Here is a 27,255-nt window from a genome sequence, read left to right as displayed (position 1 = left end):
TTCACCCAACACCATCTATCAGCAAATGAGGATATCTGGCTTGCTTTGTACGTTTGGGATGATTCTGAAAAAAGTTACACTTGCATTTCAAAATGTCTAAGATTTTATCACATAAATGACACGCAAAAAAGCAAAATTTTTTATGCATCATAAAGCAAGGATTACCTTTGAGCCGGCAAAGAAAAACCCAACCATTTTCTTTTTAGACTTATTTTACTTCTACTCTTTAAAAACCTCTCTTTTGGGGATAGAAATTCCTGGGAAGAAGGCATCATTACTCAGATATTAAAAATATCTTACCGTATGTTCCCCACATGGGCTTGAGTATACTAAACCTACCTCAGTGCCTTGAACTTACTGTCATCTACAACTTTTTGCCATTTCTGTAGAATTAAATTGACAAGCAGACTTTGTGGCACTGAGGACTTTCACACTTTTCAAACAGGGAAGAAGTTGTCATATGAAAAAAAGGTTAGATTTGTTCTTTATGGATTCAAGACACTCATAATAACTATAATAATTACAATAATAATAAATTGTTGGAAGAGCTGACATCTATCCATTAAGCATATTTATTATATCAGTCATTATTTTAAGAGCTTTTTTTTCACATGAAAGTTTTTGGTTTAGGCCGGGTGCAGTGGCTCAAGCCTGTAATCCCAGCACTTTGGGAGGCCGAGACGGGCGGATCACGAGGTCAGGAGATCGAGACCATCCTGGCTAACACGGTGAAACCCCGTCTCTACTAAAAATACAAAAACTAGCCGGGCGAGGTGGCGGGCGCCTGTAGTCCCAGCTACTCCGGGAGGCTGAGGCAGGAGAATGGCGTAAACCCTGGAGGCGGAGCTTGCAGTGAGCTGAGATCCGGCCACTGCACTCCAGTCCGGGCGACACAGCAAGACTCCGCCTCAACAAAAAAAAAAAAAAAAAGAAAGTTTTTAGTTTATTAATCTTCCTGTGAAAAATCCACAATAGCCACAGATAACATCATTGCAATGTCTTTACCCCTTCAGCTGCAATCCAATCTCCAGCTCACTGCTAGACACTTCATTTCTTTTTGGCGACACCAACATTGGCCTTTGCAGTCCCCTGGACTTTCCTCATTCTGTTCTTGTGTTCCTCTCGTTGCTTTCTTGAGGTCTTTTTCTTCTCATATAGAACATGTCTTGCAAGTCCATGTTTGGATTCATATTTCTTTGCACAATCCAAGAAATCATAAATCATGCCAAAGCCAGTTGTCTTGCCACCACCAAAATGAGTTCTGAATCCAGGTACAAAGATGACATCCAGTGTGGTCTTGTACATTTTGGCTAGTTTTTCCTGAATTTCTGTCTCAGGTACGGTACTATTGCCTTCCTGGGGTGAAAGACATCAATGATCATTTGTTTCCTCTGAAGTCATTGGTTGGTCATGAACTTTCTAGTTCAGATACGTTATCATGTCATTCATGATGGCAGTCTATCCTCAGACAGCCAGGGAGTCTACTCAAAGAGCTTTAAATACATTTTTTTTTCATTCAATCTTTTCAACAGCCCTATGAAATCATTACTGTTATGGCTCTAATTTTGCTGATGAAGAAAACAAAGCTTGGAAAAGTTAAGTGTTTTGTACTGACTCAAACAGCTAGTAAGTAGGGAAGCCAGTATTCCAAGCAGGCAGTATGTTGCCACAGGACTAGTTGTTAACTGTAACATTGCATACACATGGAATGAGCTTCCTCTCTAGAGAGCAAGTCCTTCAAGACGAGAGGCAGCCACTATGGTACAAGAACTTGAGCTTCACTTGGGATATTGGCAAGTTATCCCATCATGTCCCTGGTGATGCCGAGTTCATATTCCATTATATTAAGCTACTTGGTATCAACATGATTTTCTAGTTTGAACAGTTCTATAGTCATATTTTTCATTTGTGTCAGGAAGTTAGTGTGCCATTTAAGAAGCAGAAGGGAGATCAGCTTGTCATGGCAGGTGGCATTCAGATTTTTAAAGAAGACATTTAGATTTGTACACCTGTTCTGAAACCGCCTCTATTTCTTCTTAGAGGCAGGTGGTTAAATACATGTCCTTACCAAGGTTTCTGCTCTAAAGTCAAGAGGCTCATCCCTGAGGCAGATGCTACACAACACCTGCAGCTTGCATTACTCTTAAGCAAACCCAGTGAGAATGGATGTCAGGTTCAAGCGTGGCAATAAGGCCAGAAGTGATTCTGATACTGAAAGGCCAGGTAAGATTCCATTAAACCAGCCTTCTCTAAGTCACTGGGCCACCTCCAGGGCACTGGTAATTGGCCAGATCTAATACCCACCTCCTCTCTGCCAGAAGTGAGGTGCAAGAAGCACCTATAAAGAAGTGAAATATTAGATTTGTGGAAAGACTGTTCATTTTGTCTCCCTCAACTACTTTTTCCCTTTGCTTCATTTACTATTAGGATACAATTCAAGTTCCATCACATACAATGGAGCTTACTTACAACACAAAGGAAGTAGGTAACATATTTGGTTCATCATCCAGCCTTGAATCATTAAGAGGAAAGCTTGACCAATCTTCTAGAACCTCTAAAACACTGACAGCAAGCCCCTTTTATTATTCTGAGGGCAAAGAACTAGAATTCTAGATCTCACGCAAGTTCTTTGTATCTTTCTTTCTACTTCCAGTTCCTCTTAGCCAACTGTCTCCAAAATGCCCTTTCTGGGCACGTGGAAAGAAAGAGGGACATGTCCTTTTGTAGGGTATGAAGCACATTGGCTGTTGTTACTTCTCCAAGTGAAGCTGAGCAGAAAACTATTGGCAAGTCTAAGGCAGAAATGGGGCAGAAAGAAGACTGAAAAACAGCAAGACAAGGAAAGAGAAATGTCCTATCATAGTCTGGGGTGCCATAACAGGGAGCTGGCTGCTCTTTGGACCAGTGACTTGCTACCAATTTTATTTATTTAGCGACAGAGTCTCATCACCAGACTGGAGTGCAGTGGTGTGATTTCGATTCAGTGCAACCTGCATCTCCCAGGCTCAAGCAATCCTCCCACCTCAGCCTCCCAAGTAGCTGAGACTACAGCCACATACCACCATGCCTGGCTAATTTTTTGATGTTCTTGTTGTTGTTATTATTGTTGTTTTTTGGGTGGAGACAGGGTTTTGCCATATTGCCCAGGCTTGTCTCAAACTCCTGGGCTCAAGTGATCTGCCTGCTTCAGCCTCCCAAAATGCTGGAATCACAGGTGTGAACCACCACACCTGGCCTACCAATTGTAAACGTAAGAGTTGGCACTAAAAACGGTGACCCATTCTTTATATAAAGACTGGCCAGTGACAGTCTCAAAGACACTATTCGAGAACTAACTCTGTGGTAATGGCAAGAAAAGAAAAAAAGATGAGAAAGAACTAGAAGAAAGAAGAAAAGGTAGAGAGAAGGAGTCTCAACGTATCTTAATCATGACCCTTTCAAAACTGACCAAGTATATCCTTCCCTACCACAAACCTTCCTGTCATTTCCATCTAATGAAATGTGCAGGGATGGTCTGAAGAGATGCATTCAACAGGAAAGGAAGCTGCCGGGTAAGAATATCCAGGGTGTCACCTCTCAAGAGTCATCGTTTTTCTTTTGGTTCTGGGGACATAGCTGGACTGTCAGATAACGCTGCCACAGGAAAAGGCATGCACCTACAAGGGAGACAGAGGAAAGGGCTGAAGGGAGAGACAAAGACGGAAGCTGAAAGAAGATCCAGATTTCAGAGTATCTCTATGGGTGCTATAAGTTTAATAAATAATATTCTTGGATTTACTGTGGAGTCAGTCCTGCCAAAACCTATACTTGGACTTGAAATCTAATTGAAGAAAAGTCATTCAAAAATACCAAAATGAGTGAAAGCACGACCAAAAAAAATGATTTTAAGAGTAAGAATTAATGGAGCATATTTAGGAGAGAGAGAATTTAGGAAGGGGAGACAGAGAGAGAGACAGCTATACACACAATATTAAGAGGAGGTATCTGAAAAGGTAACAAAAACAATTCAAGACTTTTTGTTTTTTGTAGAGCTCAGCAGCACAAAGGTTGAGTGTCTGGTAGGGGCTACTCAGGACTGAGAAATGACTGAATGGGTACGGCGGAAAGTCAATGAATCAGAATTCTAAGGCTATTCTTACAAGGACTAAAGAAAAAACTGCCCTGGGGGTTGAGGCTGAGTCAGAAGGCAAGTGAAGCCAGGGGACTACAAAGAAAGACATTTCAGGTGAAAATGAGATCCAAAATTTAGCACGTCGTAGAAAAGCTGCTGAGAATGGGTAATTCCAATTATACCTGCCATCTACGTAACAGTCATAATTTGTAAGTTAACTTACCACTACATACCTCATTTCATTCCTCAATAAGCTCTGTGAAGTGGTTAGGTAGGGCGAGTATCCTTGTTACCACATTCCAGGAAGAAACTGAGGTTTAGTGGGGTCGGGTGATTTCCCAGGTCTTATGGCTGCTAAGTGAGAGAGTGAGGACTCGTAGTGAGCTCTTCTGACTTCTACTCCGGTGCTTACTGCACTACACCATAACTCAGGAGTACCAGAAATATCACTAAGGGGAAGGCGGATTTGGAAAATACTTAAGTAAAGGGCCAAGGTCAGCAATGTAAAGCACATGACCTGCATGGAGGGTGGAAGAAGTGGACCCTGCTGGTCTGTGGAAAAATGTGGAACGATGGCAGCTCAACATGGCATGAAAGTCACCATGGGGAAAGGAGACTATCCCAGTCCTTCCAAGGGTGAGGGAATTAGGGCCACAAGGAGAAGAAGGGAAGTCAGGCGACTTTAAGGAATTATATGGAGCACAATGTACAGGTAGAAAAGGTAGGACTATCTCCTCACCATCAACAAGGATTTGAAGGATACAAAATAGCTCAGGATTGAGTGAGTGAATGAATTAGTGGGTGAATGAATGAAAGCCAAAGACGCTGGGCAGAGAGGCTTTAACCTCAGATGAGTGATGAGCAGGAGCAGACATGAGGATGACCACGGGTAGAGAAGAGGGTGGGAGCTACAGCAGTGACAGGAAAGGAGGTAGCTGTTGGGGAAGTTGCAGAACTTTTCCAAGATTCTTAGTCTTAGTCCCAAGGTTCTAACTGTAATAATAAATTTGAGGATGTGAAAATCACTGTGAGCTTTAGAGAAGACAATATATACGAAAGTGTCTGGCAGTGCCTGGCAAATAGTGGGTGCTCAGCAACCTCGGATTAAAACAGAAGTCAAGTCACATGGACCCTGGGAAATGTGCTCTTCACTATTGACCTTTGTGTTTCAATCAAATATTTACTGTATACTATTATGGGTAACATGTGGGAAGTGATCTAATAATGAATCAGACATTGATATTGCTCTTACCCTACAGGCACATCTGATACAGATTACAGTGTAATGTGGTAGTAAATTCACCTGTTCAGCAGATAATTATTGAGCATCTACTATGTGCCAGGCACCGGTGATACGCCAAGGACAACAGAAAGTCCCTGTGCACGTCGAGTTCATGTGGGCACAAAGGACAATCCAAATCAGACAAATCATTTCAAGTGGGGTTAACTGCAATGGAGAAAGACAAAGGAGAGTAAAGAGGTAGAGAAGAAAGAGGGCACAGGAGACCCTATTTTACTCATGGGATGGTTGGGGAAGACCTATAGGAGGAGGTGACAATTGAGCAGAGACATGAACGGAGTGAGGGAGTGAGCCGTATGAAGATCTTGAAGAATGACCTTCCAGACAGAGGAACAGCAAGAGAAAAAGCCTAAGACAACAGAAAGTATGAACATGGGAATGCAGGAAGTGGTGTCTGACATAGTGCAGCTGCTGAGATAGCAAAGAAGTTCAGTCCTACTTTGTGGTGTTGCTTTATGTATGGGGGTGTCACATTATGATATAATAGGAAATATAAATTAGGTACAGTGGTATGTGCCTGCAATCCCAGCTATTAGGGAGGCTGAGGTGAGAGGATTACTCGAGCCTAGGAGTTCAAGAACAGTCTGGGCAATATGATGAGACTCCAGCATAAATAAAAAAAGAAAATAAGATTTAAAAAAAGAAGATAAAAATAAAAAGAAAAATATGTTTGGTTTCTACCCCAGGTTCCTAAGACAGAACTCTTAAATCTCTTGTAGATACAGGTGATAGGAGAATCTTCTGTTCTAATACTTGGTTGTTGACCCCGATTCTTTTTTTTTTTTTTTTTTTTTTTGAGATGGAGTCTCACTCTGCCGCCCAGGCTGGAGTGCAGTGGCCGGACCTCAGCTCACTGCAAGCTCCGCCTCCTGGGTTTACGCCATTCTCCTGCCTCAGCCTCCCAAGTAGCTGGGACTACAGGCGCCCACCACGTCGCCCGGCTAGTTTTTTTTTTTTTTGTATTTTTTAGTAGAGACAGGGTTTCACCGTGTTAGCCAGGATGATCTCAATCTCCTGACCTCGTGATCCGCCCGTCTCGGCCTCCCAAAGTACTGGGATTACAGGCTTGAGCCACTGCGCCCGACCGACCCCGATTCTTGACACAGACATCTTAAGTTCCCTGGAATTTCTTGGATGAAAGGAGCATCTTTTGTCCTAATGAGGCAACTCTTGGTGGACTTTTGAACAACGTCAGGATAGGAGCTGGTTGCCAGGGGAACCAACCATGTGATTAAAGGACTGGAACTTACAGCTTCCTCCCCAACCTAGGAAGGGGAGAGGAGCTGAAGGTTGTGTTGATCACCAATCAATGGCAAATGGTGTAATCAATCATGCCTATGTGATAAAGCCTCCATAGAAAACCAAAAGAACAGGGTTCAGGGAGCTTCCAGGTAGGTGGACACACGTGAGTGTCAGGGTGTGGAGGACATTTCCACATGTCTTGCTCTGTGTGTCTGACTGGCTGTTATCCTTTAAATAAATAACCAGTAAATATAAGTACAGTGTTTCTCTGAGTTCTGCGAGCTACTCTAGCAAATTAAATTTAAGAAGGAGTCATGAGAATCCCAGATTTATAGCTGAAGCAACTGGTATTTTAAGTAGGGGATAGTCTGTGGACTGAGTCCTCAATCTGTAGGGTCTGACACTATGTCCCGGTAGATAGTGTCAGAAATGAGTTAAATTATAGAGCATTTCACTGGTGTCTGCTGGAGAACTGGCTGTTAGTAGGAAGCAATCCTCACATATTTCGGTGACCAGAGATGAAACATTCTGTATTGAGATTAAGAGTGAGAGAAACACTTTGGTTTTTTCGATCCTTAATGGGAGGCATAATAAGGAATCAAGGAAAACTTTCCGGAGGTGCTGGCAATTGAGCTGAACCTGGACAGAAATGCAGCATTTGGTTCCACAGCAAAGGAACACTGTAAACCAAGGCCCAAAGGAGAAAAGCAAAGACTGTGTGTAGGGAGCAAAGAAGAGTTTGGTTTGGACGAAGAGGACATTTGATAGAGGGAAGTGGTGGCCAATCAGGCAGGAAAGGTGGAGGGAAGAAAGGGCAGGAGGAAAGAAAGGGCAGAAGGAAAGGAAACCTTAATTTTTGAAAATGTATTATCTACTAGGCACCTAGCTAGGTTCTTTGTCTTACTTCATTTAATAAACACAGCTACCTTAAAACATCCCCATTGTAATGGATGGCAAACTGAGGCTAGGAAAGGTTAAACCCCAGAGTGAGTTATGGATGTCAGGCTAAAGAAGTCAGGGTTTGGCCTGGCGCGGTGGCTTACGTCTGTAATCTCAGCACTTTGGGAGGTCGAGGCAGGGGGATCATGAGGTCAGGAGATCAAGACCTTCCTGGCTAACACGGTGAAACCCAGTCTCTACCAAAAATACAAAAAAATTAGCCAGGCGTGGTGGTGGGTGCCTGTAGTCCCAGCTACTCGGGAGGCTGAGGCAGAAGAATGGTGTGAACCCAGGAGGCAGAGCTTGCAGTGAGCCGAGATTGAGCCACTGCACTCCAGCCTGGGTGACAGAGCAAGACGCCATCTCAAAAAACAGTCAGGTTTTAGGCAGGGGAAATCATTGAAGGTTTGTAAATGCAGGAGGGACACAGGCAGAACAGTACTGCTCTGGGATTAACCTGGCACACAAGGTGGATGGCAGCTCAGGGGTAAGCGACCAGCAAAGACAGTGCAGATCTCCAACCATCACTGTGGGGAAGAACCATCTTATTTCTTTCACATTCCCAAGGCCCTGAGGTACAGTACTAGGTCGATATCAGGTAGCCAGCACTTTTTTAACAGACTACCCAATTTAAAGTTCAGAACCAAGAACAGCATAGTTCCTGTTCAATCTAATCTTCCTTTTCTTGTGACTAGGGTCATGTACGAGCCAAAGAAGGCCAGGCTAAATTTTTAGCTTTTTCAGACTGTAAGGTAAAGTATCAAGGAGTGACTTACTTGCTCCTCAAACACTAAAAAGTTGCATTTGATTTTTTAAAAAATAAAATAAAACAGAGCATTCCGCTGTAACACTATGATGGAATACTACCCATCAAAAGAAAATAACTGATTACTAGTACACCTAACAATACAGATGACTCTCAAAATAAGCTGAGTAAAAGAAGCCAGGCAAATTAGAGAACCTACTCTATGATTCCATGTACACAAAATTCTTGAAAATGCAAACTAATTTGTAGTGACAGAAAGCAGAGTCGTGAGTGCTTAGGGGTGGGGTGGGGGACAGAGAGAGAGGAAGTGATTATAAATGCACACGAGGAACTACTGGGGTTGGTGGATACGTTCATTATCTTGATTATGGTGATGACTTCACAGGTGGGTACATGTGTCAAAACTCATCAAACTCCACCGTTGAAAGCTGGAGAAAAACACAATGGCTCTATAGATCTTAAATAGGGCCCGTAAAATCAGGGGAGACGAGCATTAAAGATTTCCTTAGTTTTTGGGACACAGATGTCTTGTGAATATTTGTGTTCTTTCAGGACGCAGTGCTGGACCACATTTTCCAGCCCCGCTGGCAGTAAGCTGTGGCCAGGCCCTGAGTCCTGGCCAATAGATTGTGCACTTCCATGTTCCACCCACCACCTAGATGACTCTGAGGACATACAGTAGCCTGGGGTCCTGAACTCTGGAGCACAGCACACGGACACCAACTCGCACTAACGGTGGCTTGAATGAAAAATGAACTATACTGAGTCACTGAAATCTTGGTTTTTTTACAGCAGTTAGCCTCCTGGACAAGGACATTATATAAATAATCTACATACTATTAATATATATCAACATATAATATATAGAATATTATATAACATATTAATCACTAATGGAATATTTTACATAATACATGTTAATATATTAATAATTGGTATATTAATATTCTGAATACTAATATTAATACCAGTAGAACAGTGGGCAAATCATTGAAACTTAATAAGTCCTAGTCTCATCCTCTGTAAAAAGGAAGGGCATTTTTCTGCTTACCTCACAGGCTGTAATAAAGGATGAATAAAATCATGTATGTGAAAGCTTTTTGAAAACAGATGTACTTTTCACATACAAGATAATGATCATAACTGCTATTACAAATGTCTGTATCTGATATCCTCAGGCCAAGTTCACAGTTTCACTTCCAGTGAGCACCAGATGACTTTTTTTCCAAGTCAGAAAGACCTCACTCTTAGCTCCAGCAACTCCCTTCTACTTTATATGACCTGAAAAGCATTCACCAGGATGGTGCTTGTTGACACAAGAAGGGAGAGGGTTTGGTGGATATGTCTAATTGTAAATTCATAGATAAGGGATACATTTTGCAAACTAAAAATAAGATCAGCTATGCTTCTTGTGTTATATTTCCTCATTTTATAAGTTTTTGTTTTGTTTTGTTTCCAAAAGTCTGGCCCCGAATCCTATTTCTGGAAGGTCACAAGGGAAGCAAGGCAAGACTGATGTATTGCTAACCTAAATCATCACTGCTGGAAAAAGGGCCTCAAAGTGCATTTGAACACTAGCAATTGAGAAGGCACGATGGGAGCAAGGGGGCATGTATGGGACACATACTCACTCACCCGGAGCTCCAATTAACTCCTGGGATTCCTTCCAGACTCTTCTAGATAGTGCTAGTCCACCTATTATAACAAAAGTTCTGCCAATGCTATATTTTAAACAGGTGAAGTTTTCCATGAATGTCACTTTTTCCTTTTGGAATCCATAACCCTAAACTAAATTATGCCACAGTTACAGATTATCTCACAATCTTCATGTTGTAACATTACAAAGATTTATTTTTCCCATTTATACCCATTAAGGGTCAGTTGCAGCTCTGTTCCTCATCTTGATTCCAGGGCTCAGGCTGAAAGAACAGATCCTGTCTACAGCATCTGACTCATCCCTGGCATTCACAGGTACTGATGTAGGAGTTCAGATGCTGGCTCGCGTAATACATGTCTAAGCATTTAAAAGTATAAACCACGCTAGACTGTTAAAGTATGTGTTACACTCCTTGACCAATATTATGTTCATAACAAACTAGAAAGCCATAATGGAGTTGTTTTTTTTTTTTTTTCTTGAGACGGAGTTTCACTCTTGTTGCCCAGACTGCAGTGCAGTGAAACTCTCGGCTCACTGCAACCTCTGCCTCCCAGGTTCAAGTGATTCTCCTGCCTTAGCCTCCTGAGTAGCTTGGCTTGCAGGCACCCACAACCACGCCCAGCTAATTTTTGTATTTTTAGTAGAGATGGGCTTTCGCCATGTTGGCCAGGCTGGTCTTAAGCTCCTGATCTCAAGTGATCCACCCACCTCAGCCTCCCAAAGCGCTGGGATTACAGGAGTGACTGCGCCCATCCCATGATGGACTTTTGATTTCTGACTCTTTGGAGCTCCACACAGAAATGTCACAGTGCAGGGCAAGGTAGCCCCTGGCCTGGGGTCTGCTCCCTGCACTGCTCCAGCCTGCACTGTGAAGGCCCTGTGTGCTGTGTGGGGGCCTCCTGATCAAGACATCTGAGCTCTATTCCCGGTCCCCATAAGTCTAGGGGTACACAGGAGCAGCATGGTCCACGCTTAGGTGCACAGATATTGGAAGAGGCCATAGAAGAGAGTCAGGGGCTGTCTAGGTAGAGGACCCTGGAGTCCTGGGTACATGAACCACGGTCTAGAAGGTGGGGCATGGGGACAAGTGAAGTCAGAGAGCACCAGAACAGAGTCCAAGCCAGGATCTGAGGGGCAACCTGTGAGGCAGTAATGGAGTGGTTTTGACAGAGGAAAAAGAGTGGTGGTGGAAGGACAGAGAAATCTGCACTGGAAATGTCACTTCCACCTGCTTTCCACTGGCCCCAACACAAGTCAAGTGGCAATGCCCATGTCAGTGAGGCAGGAGAGCCATCCTGTTATAAGTGGGGACTACATCCCAGGGAGGGTAGGGCATGCCTCCTCCAGGAATATCATCTTCTTTCCTGAGATACCAGTACCAAGGGTTTAGGAGAAAACACATACGTTGAAAATAAAGGTTAACAGCTCACAACGGGTAGCTTTCTAAACGTGGTGAAATGACACAGTGCCTTGCAAATAGTAGACACTGAGGGAAAGGGGGAGAACTGGATTGAAATACGCCAAAGCGGAAAATACCCCCCATCCCAGCATCCTCTGTGGGAAAAGGACAATAATTTGGCAAAAGAGAAAGCAGTAAGTCTCCTGGGATACATTCTGGATCAAACTAATAATGTGTTGCTTACGGCAACCAATTTGTACAAACAAATCAGTCCTGGGGAGGAGGAGAGGGGAGGCAACTCATACAAGTAAACCTGGCAGCATCTCCCTTCTCCCACCCTACCCTCCCTCCCATCTCTTCTCACGAAAGTTTTTCTTCCTGATTTCAGTTCTGCAGCAAAATGCCATAGACACAAGCATTTCACAAAGCATGTCGGGTTAGCCCACCCTTCAGTCAATGAGAACTGAAAGAATAAAAGAAACCGCATTTATGAAAACTAGCCAAGGATATCAAATGAAACTTTTTCTAGTTAGATGTAGCTGTTTTTCCACAACTTTAAAATAATTTCTTCCCATTCGCTAAGTCTTAGCTTTAAAATATACGGAAATCTGAAAAGTACATTATATTGTTATACTCATAAAAGCTACTCCTTGTCATATTCCAGGCATTTTATGTACCTGGTCTCACTTAAACTTCAGAACAAAACTGCAGTTCAATACTGTCATCATTATTATTATTATTTCCATTCTACAGTTGAGGAAACTAAAGGTTACTGAGGTTAAATGATTTGCCTAATATCACAGAGCAGGGAAGTGTTACAGCTGATGTTTAACCCTGGTCTGTCAAACTCTGAACACTACGGCTTTCCATTATACTATACCTACGTCCTGTAAAGAATAAGGAACTAGCATTATGCTGGTGAGAAACTAACCACTAGCTCATGGCTCTTTCATACAGAAAAGACAGAAATATTTGAAAGACTAGCCCTCCCCAAAGCAAACAAGCCAGCCCCCAGCCCCTGAGCAAATAGGCCAGCCTCTAAACATATCTATCATAAAAGAAATTTAAAAATAGTCCCAGTAATATATTTAATTTTATTTCTAAATAGAAATATTTTCATTCTATTTTTTTCTGATTTTTACAGTAATAGAAATAAATGCAGTAAGGAATAAAAGTCCTATATCCTCTAGATAACCACTATTAGCAGTTTGGGATATACCCTATCAAACTTTTTCCTAGATATTTAGAAATATACATATACACACACACTAACATAGCAAAATTAAATAGAGGCCCATATAGAAAAGTGATTACACATTCTATTCTGTAACCTACCTTTTCAATTAACAATGTAATTGGGCTACTTTCCATGACTGCATAATATTCCACTATATGTATGTAACATATGTTATTTGATATTTGGTTAGATATCTGGGCTTTGTTTTTGCTAATATAAACACTGCAGTACTGTACACACAGCCACATGTCTAATTATTTCCTTGGGATAAACTAATAGTTAAAGAATATGACGTTTAAACTGACACTGACTCCAAGAACGCCCTCCAGAAAGGTCTTCCCACAATTCTCACATGCAAATTCCCAATTCTCCACTCTCAATACTAGATATTTTCAAGCATTTTAACTTTACCAAGTCAACAGACATTATCGTTTAATCCACACAGCTGATTATTGGGATAAAATGATGTTTTTCAGATCATTTCTTTGCAGTTTTTCTTTTACGAACTAATGTAGTATTGACTTTTGAACTGGCATGTAAGCCAATGAGAGCAGTGGGATAAACTAACCCCTTGGTGAACCACCAAGTCATTCTGTAGGTAAGCAAGTGAAAAGGCTGATTGAGCATAAACAACTCCTATTATTAAGAGTTAATTATAAGCATAAACAACTCTTTCCTCCTTATTACATCTGTGGGAAGTAAGCTATAAATGTTGGATCCAAAATCCAGCTCCTATAGCTTGTGGTAATGCATATAATGGCTCCAGAAATACTACGTAGGTTGGGCTTACAGTATCAAATTGGTTGTCTTGGGCAGGGTTGGGAGGAAACTTCTGAACTGTAGTTAGATAGTATTATGGGCTGAATTGTGTCCCACACAATACATGTTGAATTCCTGGCCCTGGTACCTTAGAATTGTGACTGTATCATACAGAGGTATTTAAGATGAAATGAAGTCATTGTGGTGGGCCCTAATCCAATATGACTGTCTTTACAAGAAGAGGACTTTAGGATACAGGCACCACAAAGGGGAGACCACATGAAGATACAGGGAGAAAACTGGCCATCTCCCAGCCAAGGAGCGGGAAACTTCCAGGCACAGAATTGTGATAAAATACATTTCTGTAATCCTAGCACTTTGGGAACCTGAGGTAGGAGGATGGCTTGGGCCCAGGAGTTCGAGACCAGCCTGGGTAACATAGTGAAACCCTCCTGGGTAACATGGTGAAATCCTGTCTCTACAAAAAATACACAAAAATTAGCCGAGCATGGTGGCACATCCCTGTAGTCCCCAGCTACATGGGAGGCTGAGATGGGAGGATGGTTTGAGCCCACGAGGCAGAGGTTGCAGTGAACCAAGATCGCACTCCTGCACTCTAGCCTGGGCAACAGAGCCAGACTTTATCTCCAAAAAAAAAAAAAAAAATTCTGTTGTTTAAGCCATTTAGTTTGTGGTACTTTGTTATGGCAGCCCTAGGAAACTAATACATATAGGACTCCACACAAGCCTAAGGAAAAGTCAACTATCAATTTCACAGAAGAAAAGACCAATGAGCATCCTTGGTACTGCCACTGGAAAGGGTTGACATCTTGGACATCTTGTTGATAGCCCTGTTTGCAACACTTGTCTGAGTTTCCCGATGCATCACAAAGTGGTGATGTGATTTGTTCTTGAGTCTCATGGCAGATGTGCTCAGCAGCAGTAAATTTTATCAAAGAAAGCTGCTCTTTTCCAGTAGCTCGGTCTCCAGAACTTTTTATGATGTTTTGTCCCTTTGACCCAATGTAAAGTTGTGAAGTCATTCTCTCCTTTGAAGCAAATACGAAAAATCAACTCTCATTTTTTGGGAAAACTTATCTTAGTATCACATCAAAGAGGAGCTTTTTTTCCAGAACCTGAGTAATTTGAGAGTAGAAGGAAGAGGTCCCCCTGAGGCAGTGAGGTGGGTGCAAATGGATCTCTAATGTAAAGAAGAACGTCAGCACAACTTCAATGAGAAGATGGGCTACAGGTCACTATAAAAGAGACCTCAAGGAATTACAAAGACCCAGGCCTTTCCCCAAAGGACTTTGGAACCAGAGAAAAAGATGTATGATCTAAAACACATTAGCTTGGACATTAGGATGTAGGCACCACAAGGGAGGCAAGAGACTTTCTACAGCCACATCTCATTACAGTGTCAAATTTGTTGTTAAGAAAAAAAGAAGTGGATTTAAATTGCACTTCAGACCAAATGAACCTAACATATATTTACAGAACATTTATCTAACAGCTGCAGAATACAAATTATTCTCATCAGCACATGTAACATTCTCCAGGACAGGCCATATGTTAGACCACAAAATAACTTCAACACATTTTTAAAAATTAAAATAATATCGAGTATCTTCTCAGACTAAAGTGGAATGAAACTAGAAATAAATAATAAGAGAAACATTGGAAACAAAGCAAATACATGGAAATTAGACATGCTCCTAAACAACCATGGGGTCAATAAGAAATTTAAGAAGGAAATGAAAACATTTGTTGAAACAAATTGAAATGGAAACACAACACACTAAAACCTATGGGCTAAAAGCAGTGCTAAGGGGGAAACAATAAACATATACATCGAAAAATTAGAAGATTTCAAATAAACAACTTAACAATGCATCTCAAGGAACTAGAAAAACAAGAACAAACCGAACTCAAAATTGGGTGAAGGAAAGAAATAAGAAAAGATTAGAGCATAGCTAAACAAAATAGAACCAAAAAATAAAACAAACAAACAAAAACAAAGAATCAACAAAACAAAACTGGCTTTTTGAAAAGATAAAGAAAATTGATAAACCTTTAGCTAGATTAACCAAGGGAAAGAAGTCCCCAATAAACAAAATCTGAAACAAAAAAGGATACGTTAAAACCAATAACACACAAATAAAGAGGATCATCAGAGATTATTATGAACATCTATATGTAAACAAATTGGAAAACCTAGAAGAAACAGATAAATTCCTGGACACACATAAAACCTACCAATAATGAACAAGGAAGAAATAGAAAATCTGAATAGACCAATAACAAGTCATGAAATTGAATCAGCAACAAGAAGTCTTTTAACAAAGAAAAGCCCAGGGCCAGATGGCTTTACACTGAATTCTACCAAACTTATAAAGAAGAATTAACATCGATTCTTCTCAAACTATTACAAAAAATTGAAGAGTAGAGAATTCTTCCTAACTCATTTTATAAGGCCAGCATTACCCTGATACCAAACTGGACAAGAAGACTGTAAAACACAAACACACACACACACACACACACACACACACACACACACACTACAGGCCAGTATCCCTGATGAACATAGATACAAAGATCCTCAACAAAAAACTAGCAAACTGAATCAAAAAACACTAAAAAAGTGAGACCCTCCCATCTTTATAAAATATGAAAACATCCTGGGCATGGTGGCACATGCCTGTAGTTCCAGCTACTTTGGAGGCTGAGGCAGGAGGATTGCTTGAACCCAGGAGTTTGAAACTGTAGTAAGTATGATCATGCCATTGCAACAACAGAGTGGGACCCTGTCTCTTACAAAAAAAAAAAAAGATAATAAAGTAAGAGTAATCCCAGGGATTCAAGGACGGTTCAACATGTGCAAATCAACAAAGCTGACACATCACATACACAGAATGAAGGAAAAAAACATAAAATCATCTCAATAGGTAAAGAAAGAGCATTTGGTAAAATTCAATATTCCTTTATGATAAAAACTCTCAACAAATAAGGCATAGTATAAACAGCTCTCAACATAATAAAGGCCATATGTGACAAACCCACAGCTAAGAATGAAGAAAAGCAGAAAACCTTTCCTGTAAGAACTGGAACAAGACAAAAATGTCCACTTTCACCACTCCTATTCATCATAGTACTGGAAGTCCTAGCCAGAGGGATCAGGCAAGAGAAAGACATAAAAAGCATCCAAATTTGAAAAGAGGAAATAAATTGTTCCTCTTTACAGATGATATGATCCTACATAGAAAAACTTAAAAACTCCACCGAAAAACTCTGAGAACTAATAAATTGGGCAAATTGGCGGGATACAAAATCAACACACAAAAATCAGTAGCATTTCTACACACCAATAATGAACTAGCTGAGAAAGAAATAAAGCAGTCCTATTTACAATAACTACAAAATTAATCCCAGGAATAAATGTAACCAAAGAGGTGAAAGACTTCTACAAGGAAAACTACAAACCATTGATTAAAGAAATTGAAGAGGACACCAAAAAACTCGAAAGACATCCCATGCCTATGGATCAGAATAACTAATATTGTTAAAATGACCATACTACCCAAAGTAATCTATAGAGTCAATGTAATTCCTATCAAAACGCCAATGACATTCTTCTCAAAAATAGAAAAAACAATCCTAAAACTCATATGAATCCACAAAGGAGCTCTAATATCCAAAGTGATACTGAGCAAAAAGAATCATCTGAAGGTATCATACTACCTTAAATTCAAAATATTCTTCAAAGTTATAGTAACTAAACAGCATGGTAATGGTATAAAAACAGACCTATAAGGCCAATGGAAAGAGCCAAGAAATAAATCCATATATTTACAGCCAGCTGATTTTCAACAAAGGTGTTAAGAACATACATTGGGGAAAGGACACCTTCTTCAATAAATTGTGCTATGAAAAGTGGATATCTACATGCAGAAGAATGAAACTAGATCCCTATCTCTATCCATACACAAAAATCAACTCAAAATAAATTAGACTTAAACCTAACACCCGAAACTACAAAATGACTAGAAAAAAAGTAGCAGAAACACTCCAGGGCATTGGTCTAGGCAAAGATTTTATAGCTAAGACCTCAAAAGCATACGTAACAAAAACAAAACTAGACAAATGGGACTACGTCAAACTAAAAAGCTTGTGCACAGTTAAAGGAAATAATAATAGTGCAAAGCGTCAACCTATTGAACGGGAAAAAACATTTTCAAACTATTCATCTGAAAAGGGACTAACATTCAGCATATATAAGGAAATCAAACAACTTAAATGCAGAAAACCAAATTTCCCATTAAAAAGTGGGCAAAGGATCAAACAGACACTTTTCAAAAGAAGACACACAAATGGCCAACAGGCATATGAAAAAAATGCTAAATATCACAAATCATCAAGGAAATGCAAATCAAAGCCACAATGAGACATCTTACCCCCATCAGTATGATATTCTCAAGAAGACAAAAGATAACAAATGCTGGCCAGCAAAGTGAGAAAGGGGCAATACTGCTGGTGGGAATGTAAATTAGTACAGCCATTAATGAAAACAGTGTGGAGATTTCTCAAAAAACTAAAAATAAAACTACTATATGATCCAGCAATACCATTACTGGGTATTTAACCAAAGGAAAGGGTATCTGTATATCAAAGGTGTATCAGCACCCCCATGTTTATTGTATCACTATTTACAATAGCCAAGATATGGAATCAACCTAAGTGTCCATCAATGGATGAACAGATAAAGGAAATGTGGCATACATACACAATGGAATATTATTCAGCCAAAAAGATGGAAATCCTGACATTTGCAGCAACATGGATGGAACTGGAGGTCATTACGTTAAGTGAAATAAGATAGGCACAGAAAGACAAATGGGCAAGTTCTCACTCATTTGTGGGAGCTGAAAAAGTTGATCTCATGGAGGTAGTGAGTAGAAGCATAGCTATCAGAGACCTGAAAGGGTATGTAGAGAGGTTGGTTAATGGCTACAAGCATACAGTTAGAGAGAAGGAACAAGTTCTGTTTGGTAGGATGACTACAGTTAACAATAATATACTGTATATTTGAAAATAGCTAGAGAGAATATGTGAAATGCTCCCAACACAAAGAAATGATAAAGGTGACAGATACCCTAAATACCCTAACTTGATTATTATACACTGTATGCATGTATTAAAATATCACATATACCCCATACATACATACAAACATTACGCATCAATAAAAAAATTGTAAGAGACAGAAAAAGTGTTTTCCAGGCTCTGAGGGCCTCCATCTCCATTGGCTCCACTGCTTTTAACTTTCTGCATGACTGAATTGAATCCTTAAGAAAGGCAGTCCATTGTTTAATTCAGAGGAAGAAAAAAGAAAAAAACTTTCAGAGAGGAATGAAATGAAAAATAATCAGTTGCGCCCAGTCAATCTCTTAGGTTTTTAAACAATTCACAGAATGGGTGGGAGGCAAGGAATTACAAGGCCTGGCTCTGCTCCTAAAACTTCTAGGCCTTGGCTTTCTTACCCATAAAATGTGGAAATTCGACTAAGTAATCTCTTAAGTTTCCTCTAACTTTAAAGGTCTGAGATGCTTACAGAAATCAAAACTCATTATGATTCTAAAACCAAAAAAGAAGACTTATTTCCAGAGGCTTTGGGGTTAATAAAGTAATAATAAACACTGGCCAGGGTACCCTGTACCAGCTACCATGGCTTGACCACTTAATGTCCATTGATACTTTGTTGAGCACATGTTAACATTTTATCTTTAAAAAGCATAGCTCATAATCTTTTTGAAGCCCAGACTTTGCACAAGAGATTCAGTGAGCAATTTCTAATGTCATTTAAATCAGTGGTGTTAAATTACTCATCTGGGAAACTACTTAAAGCTAGAGACACCATCTTTCATGGGTGAATCTGATGATTATTTGAAATGCTATCTACATTTAAAATATTCAGTAAAACAGTTCAGAATTATGACTGGAGGAACTACTTTCCATTTTTCTCAATTCTCTTTCTAGACTCCAGTGCTTGAGACTAAAGTATTTTGAGGTAAGCTCTTTTTTTTTTTTTTTTTTTTCTGGCGGGAGGCAAGGGACAATGCTGATACAATGCGGGAAAAATGGGAAATACGGCTTTACAAAATTCACTGGACACCTCCCTAATTCCAAGCATTATGCTGGAAACCAGACTGTGAGGACAATCCAGAAATGAAAACATCACTACCGCCCTGGAGGACTGAAGAGTTTGTTGGGGAGATAACATCTATGCCAAGAGCTCTCCTAAAATAAGAGGTGACAGGAACTGTGACACGGAGCAAAACTCATGAGAGAACCTGCTTGGGATAGCTGACTTTGAATTTTTTCTTTAGGACCGTACTTGGCACAAAGTAAGAACTGTGTGAGAGAAAACATTATTTTAATTTGATCTTATATAATCAGTAGGTCTTTGTCATGTGGATAAAAATGGAGTTATTAAAGTGAAAGCAGCAGTAGAGGCACAAAGATGCAAATTTTTGAAGGATAATGGGGGAAAGAGTTTGATACAGATTCTGTCCATTCAAAATGCTAAATCCCTTTTAAATCTGCTCAGTTTTTTTCTAACCTAGTCCAGTTCCCCAGTCCAGGCCACCATCTCTTGCCTGGATACTGCCCTGACCTCTAGCTGGTATGAGGTTCCAGCCTAGTGGCTGGAACATAGGAGTTCCTCATTTCTTGAATAAATGAATAGTTGGCATTAGACATTAGATCCACAGAGTCTGTGCTTCATTGTATAAGCATCAGAGGTGTATAAGCAAAGCAGGGATTCTTGGCTGTTTTGTGCTATCGACCATTTGTCAGTCTCCTAAAGCCTAGGATGCCTTCTCAAGACAACGTGTTAAATACATGAACAAATACATACGACTTAAAAAGAAACTATATATTAAAATACTTATCTAATATTAAAAACCAACTTCATGAGTTTCTGATATAACAATATCAGCACTTCTTTATTAACACATTAATGCTATTATGATTAATGGTAGTATTACCATTATAACAACCATAATAATGCTACCATTATTATGGCTAATACTACTACTAATACAACCATTAATAGAGCCAAGAACTACCATGATTTCCAAGTAGCAAGGGTAAAAGATAAAGGCTATCTTAAGATACCTGTCACAACTATAATATGCTATGGATGCATCTATGCTTTCTGTTGGTGACTAAGTGGAAGGTACTGCTAATGTTACTGGGGTTTGTTGCCTACATCCATAATTGAGGGACATGCTCATCTCATTAACCTCCCTAGGGGCTGGAGACCATAAAGATGTAAATTATCCAAGTTCATGGGCCCTCTGGATTCTAAGTGGTTCCATATCTAGTTTGAATCACCTGATTGGAACTGAAAAAACACAGCATCTTAAACTCTGCCCTATAGGATTGGGAACAGAGGAGTGACCCTTCCTGAGGGCCCAGCCACAGGAGGGACAGAGCTGCCTAGTGCTGACAAGCCTGGATGTCAGTCTTAATTTTAGCACTTAACTAAAGTGTGACTCTGGGCATTGGTGTCCTCATCTGTTAAAGAAGGATCATAACACTAAAAAGAACATCACAGAAGATAATCAATAAAAAGCATTACAGTTGTCACCTCATCTTCAGTATAAACACATTAGCAATTCTGAAAGGGACTTGCAACAATCTCTGGTTGGAGACCACAAGTTTTTTATTAAGAGCTTCCGAAATATCTCGATTTACACCACCCTTTTGGAACACAGCATCTTAAACTCTGTTGCTGTTTCTTAGATTTTGCTCCACACAGATGGTTCAGTAACCACAAGAATATATTTCAATATCATGGAAAAGCTTTCCCCAAGTCACCATATTTGCAGTCTTTGAGGTGAATAAATAGGGAAGAAAAATATGGTTATTTTGGTCAAAGAATGTATAGAAGAGTAATATTCTGAAATATGTAAACTTAGAGAGCATTCTTCCACTGCACCTCCACACATCTACATGTATTAATTAAAAAAAAATTAAAAGATGACAGTAAAATTCAAATAAGAACAGGAAAAAAATGGAAACTATTGGATAATAGTCTAACATTTGAAAACACGGGGAAAAGTTTTATTTCCACACTAGTCACATCCATGTGTTCTCTTTTAATTCTTACCAGTAATGAAAATACATTTCGGTGAGCAAATACACTTAAGCCTAGGTGATTGGAGAAAAGGTTTGGAAATGAAGGTCTTCTAGCTCTATATCAGAAAATTGAATTTAGGACATTAACAAGATGACAGAATGGGAGGTCCCCGCTTCACTACCCCCGACAAAGAGTTCAACTAGCAACTATCCACAGACAGGAACACCTAGGTGAAACCCCGCAAATTGGAACAAATCTCAGTCACCTACATGGTCCACAGGATGAAATGAAAACCTCATGGAAAGGGTAAGAGAAATAGACTCACTTTAATCACTTCACTCCTCCCTCTCCCTCCAGGTTGGCACAGGGTCAAAGAGTGGATTCTCCTTGGAACCATGTTTTCAACAGAGGAAAAAGAGAATCAGAGACAGACACCCAGCTTCCCTAGGATTCTCAAATACTTCCCAGGAAGCCCATGGTCATTTCAACCTCCACCAAGACCTGTGTCCAGAAGGAAACCATACATCTAAAACACCGGGGATCAGGTAGAAACAAAGCAAGAAGGCAGAGCCCACAGCAACCAGGATGTAGACTTTGGTGGTAGCCCTGTGTACTTGCCAGTGGTGGCTCCCTATCAGAGTTACTAGCTAACAGCATAGCCCACCCACAAAGCTGATCTGCCATACCTAAGAGTTTGAACAGTTCTCAGCCCAGCCTCAGAGCCCACCCCAAGGCCCCACATAGCAAGGAGGCAAACCTCAACTATGTATTTACACTGAGAAAAGCAGAGGAAAACAAAGCAGCTTGTCCTATCTTTCCTGATCAGAAACTCCACCTGATCTCTGGGCTTCTCCTGCAACCCTGTCTAGCTGCTAAACTCAAAGAGTGGTATCACCTGGCCAGGGAATGCATCCTGTGGCCTGGCCCAATCTGAGGTGACTACAGGGTCCATCCAGCAGCTCAGCCTGACTGCAGAGGTCAGCCAGTGGTCTCACCAGATACTGGAGCCCAGCCAACTACCCCATCCAAATGCAAGACAAAGGCAGCAGCCCAGCCATCTAGAATATCTGAAAGCAAGTTCTTCCCAGGGTCCTTACCAGTTGTCCTATCAGATTCACTAAACAGTGAAGGCCTACCTCTGCAAAAGAACACCTTAACAGCCAGAAAAGTTGGTTGCATCCTCAAATACACAGATATCAATGCACGAACACAAAGATTACAAAGACTTAGGAAATCATGACACCTCCAAAAGAAACTAACAAAGCTCCAATGATGGGCCCAAAAGAAAGGGAGATCTATGAAATGACAGACACAAAATTCAGAATAATCCTCTCTAAAAAGTTCAGTAAATGACAAGAATATATAGATAAATACGAAATAAAATTTGGAAAATAATACATGAACGAGAATTTTGACAAAGAAATAGAAACAACAACAAAAAATAGAAATCCTAGAGATAAAGAACACAATTACTGAAGTGAAAAATGCAACAGAGGCTGGGCATGGTGGCTCACACCTATAATCCCAGCACTTTGGGAGGTCAAGGCGGGCAGATCATGAGGTCAGGAGTTCAAGGCCAGCCTGGCCAACATGGTGAAGTCCTGTCTCTAATAAAAATACAAAAATTAGCTGGGCATGGTGGCGTGTTCCTGTAATCCCAGCTACTTGGGAGGCTGAAGCAGGAGAACTGCTTGAACCAGGACCCAGGAGGCGGAGGTTGCAGTGAGCAGAGATCACGCCACTGCACTCCAGCCTAGGCTACAGAGTGAGACTCCGTCTCAGAAAGAAAAAAAAAATGCAATAGAACACTTCAACAGCAGGCTTGACTAAATGGAAGAAAGAATGAGTGAACTCAAAGACAGAACATTTGAAATTATCCATTCAGAAGAGAAAAAAAAAAAGAATGCAAAAGAATGAAGAAAGCCTACAGGACTTATGGATGAGGCATCATCAAGACACCTAACCTTCACATGATAGAAATTCAAGAAGAAGAAAGAAAGGGAGCCAGAAAGCATATTTTTAAAAAATAATAGTTGAAAATTTCTCTAACCTGAGGAAAGATGACAACATCCAGGTACAGGAAGTACAGAAGTCTCCAATAAAATTCAACCCAAAGAGGAGTTCACAAAGACACATAATCAAATGATCAAAAATTAAAGACAAATAAAAAATTATGAGAGCACTAAGAGATAAGAAATACATCACATACAAAGGGGTCCCAGTACAACTATAATCAATTTCTCAGCAGAAACTCTGTAGGCCTGAAGAGAGTGGGATGATATATTCAAAGTGCTGAAGTAAAAAAGAAATCTGCCAACCAAGAATGCTTTGCTCAACAAAGCTGTCTCTGAAATGAGGGAAAAATAAAAAATTTTCCAGACAAACAAAAGCTAAGGGAGTTCATTGCCAGTACTCCTACCTTATAGGTACTGATAAGTGAAGTTTTTAAAAGTTGAAGCAAAAAGCTGCTGTTAAGTAATAAATAATGTAAAAATTATGAAAGCACAAGACCCAATGGTATAAGTAAAGCAGAGCCATATTCAGAATACTCTAAATGTACTATAATGATGATGTCTAAGGCAATTTTATCTCTAGCATTAAGGGTTAAAAGACAAAACTATTAATAACAACTATAGCTAACATAAATTGTCAAAGGATACCCATTACAAAATAATATAAATTCTGACATTAAAACCAGAAGGTGTGGGGGGAGGGAGGAGTAAACATGTAGAGTTGTCATATACAATCAAAGTTATCATAAACTTGAAATAAGGCAGTCTGAAGTACAAGATGTTCTAGGTAAGCCTCTTGGTGATCACAAAGCGAAAAATCTTTAGTAGAAGAGCAAAACAAAAGAACAAAGGATCAAAGCATACCACTACAGAAAACCATAAAATCACAAATGAAGTCAGAAGAAAGATAGGAAAATAATCTACAAAACAAGCAGAAGGCAATTAATAAAATGGCATGGTAAGTTTTTACCTATCTATACTTACCTTGAAGGTAAATTGATTAAATTACTCAATAAAAAGTCATAGAGTGATGGAATGGATGAAAAAATAAGACCCAACTATATGCTGGGTCACCTCCCTTTTAAAGACACACATAGACTGAAAGTAAAGGAATAGAAAAAGATATTCCACGCAAATGGAAACCAAAAGAGTGCTGGGATAGTTATACTTATATCAGGCAAAATAGACCTTATGTCAAAAACTGTAAGAAGAGACAAAGAAGGACACTATATAATGATTAAGGGGCCAATTCATCAAGAGAATACAATGATTATAAATACATATGCACCCAATATCTAAGCACCTAAATACATAAAACAAATATTAAAAGATTGAAGGGAAAGACGTATTGCAATACAATAATCATATAGGACTTCATACTCTATGTTAAATAATGGGCAGATTAACCAGACAGAAAAGTAATAAGGAAACACTGGACTTGAACAACACTTCAGACCAAATGGACCTAGGAAACATATACAGAACATTCCATCCAACAGCAACAGAATATACATTCTTCTCAAGCACAGCCAGAACATTATCCAGTATAGATCATATGGTGGGTCACAAGACAAGTCTTTTTAAATTAAGAAGACTGAAATCATATCAAGAGTGTTTTCTGACCACAATGTAAACAAACAGAAATCAATCACATGGAGAAGTTCAGAAAATTCACAAATATATAGAAATTAAACAACATGACTCTGAACAACCAATGGATCAAAGAAGAAACTAAAAGGATTTAAACATATCTTGAGACAAACAAAAACAGAAATACAATGTACCACAACTTATGGGAGTGGCAAAGGCAGTTCTAAGAGAAAAGTTTATTGCAATGAACACCTACATCAAAAAAAATAAGGAATATCGCAAGTAGTAATTTAATGTACACCTCAAGAAAATAGAGAAAGCTGAACAAACTAAGCCTGATGTCAACAGAAAAAAGAAATAATAAAGATCAAAGCAGAAATACATGAAGTAGAGACTAGAAAAATACAAAAGATTAATGAAACGAAGAGTTGATTTTTTGAAAAAATAACATGGACGAACTTCTAGCTAGACTAAGAAAAAATGGAAGACACAAGTAAATAAAATGAGAAGTGAAAGGGGAGACATTACAACTGATCACAGAAATACAAAGGATATTAAGAGAATATTATAATTACATGCCAAAAAATAGGATAACCTGGAAGAAATGGATAAATTCCCTAATAAATGTAATCTACCAAGATTGAATCACAAGGAAATACAAAATCTAAGCAGACCAATAACCAATAAGGAGACAGAACCAGTGATTACAAAAAAAAAATTAAAAAAAAAAAAAAAAACTTCCATCAAAGAAAAGTTCCAGGGCCCAATGGCTTTACTGCTGAAGTCTGCCATTAGCCAGGTGTGGTGGTGCACACCTGTTGTCCCAGCCACATGGGGGGCCGAGGGCAGAGGATCGCTCAATCCTGGGAGGTTGAGGCTACAGTGAGCCGTCTTCATGCCACTATACTCCAGCCTTGGCAACAGAGTAACACTTTGTCTTAAAAAAATTGTTTTTAAATAAAGAAGAATGCCAATCCTCACAAACTCTTTAAAAAAATTAAAGAGAAAACACTTCCAAACTCTTTTAAGAGGCCAGTATAGCTCTTCTTATAAGCCAAACAAGGACATTACAAGAAAAGGAAACTATAGCAAAGGATCCTTCATGAACATAAATTCCAAACTCCTCAACAAAATACTGGCAAACTAAATTTAATAGCACATTAAAATAATCATTCACCTATAATTAAGTGGGATTTATCCCTGGGATGCAAAGATGTTTCAATATATGCAAATCAATAAATGTGATAATCACATTAACAAAATAAAAGATAAAAAACATATGATCATCTCAGTAGATGCAGCAAAAACATTTGACAAAACTCAACATTCTTTAATGATAAAAAAATAACAAATTAGGTATGAAAGGAATGTACCTTAACACAGTAAAGGCCATATGTGATAAACACACAGCTAACATTATATTTAACAGTGAAAAACTGAAACTCTTTTCCCTAAGTCCTAGAACAAGACAAGGATGCCCACTCTTGCCACTTCTATTCCACATAGTATTGAAAATCCTTAGAGAAATTAGGCAAGAGAAAGAAATAAAAGGCATCCAGTTAGAAAAGGAGGAAATGAAATTGTCACTGTTTGTTGATAACATAATCTTACATATAGAAAACACTTAAGATTCCACCCATAAACTGTTACAACTAATAAATATACATAATAAAGTTGCAGGACACAAAATCAACACACAAAAATCAGCACTTTTTCTATACACCAACAAATGTTCTGAAAACGAAATCAAGAGAACAATCCCATTTACACCATCTACAAAAAAGGAATAAATTTAACCAAAGAGGTGAAAACTATAAAACACTGATGAAATAAATTTAAGAAGATACAAATAAATGGAAAGATATCTTGTGCTCATGGATTAGAAGAATTAATATTGTTAAAATGACGATATTACTCAAAGTAATCTACAGAATCAGTGCAATCTCTATCAAAATTCCAATGTCATTTTTCATTGAAATAGAAAACAATCCTAAAATTCCACATTGACTTAAAAACAAAACAAACACCAAATAGCCAAAGCTGTCATAAGCAAAAACAACAGAAGTTGGAGGTATCACACTACGTGACTTGAAACTATAC

The 27,255-nt window shown here is 39.4% G+C and overlaps 1 protein-coding gene and 1 pseudogene across 2 annotated transcripts in view; both read right to left on the bottom strand.

The window, feature by feature from the left end:
* The window catches only part of STON2 (stonin 2), a 171,488-nt gene that overhangs the window by 67,522 nt on the left and 76,711 nt on the right, over positions 1–27,255 (bottom strand). The window lies entirely within an intron of this gene.
* On the bottom strand, positions 1,048–1,449 carry LOC111521659 (annotated as a pseudogene).

Source organism: Piliocolobus tephrosceles, chromosome 6 (assembly GCF_002776525.5).
Source record: "Piliocolobus tephrosceles isolate RC106 chromosome 6, ASM277652v3, whole genome shotgun sequence".
Classification (NCBI taxonomy): Eukaryota; Metazoa; Chordata; class Mammalia; order Primates; family Cercopithecidae; genus Piliocolobus; species Piliocolobus tephrosceles.
The sequence above is the reverse complement of the archived record's forward strand: the minus strand, read 5'-3'. Positions and strand labels throughout refer to the sequence as shown.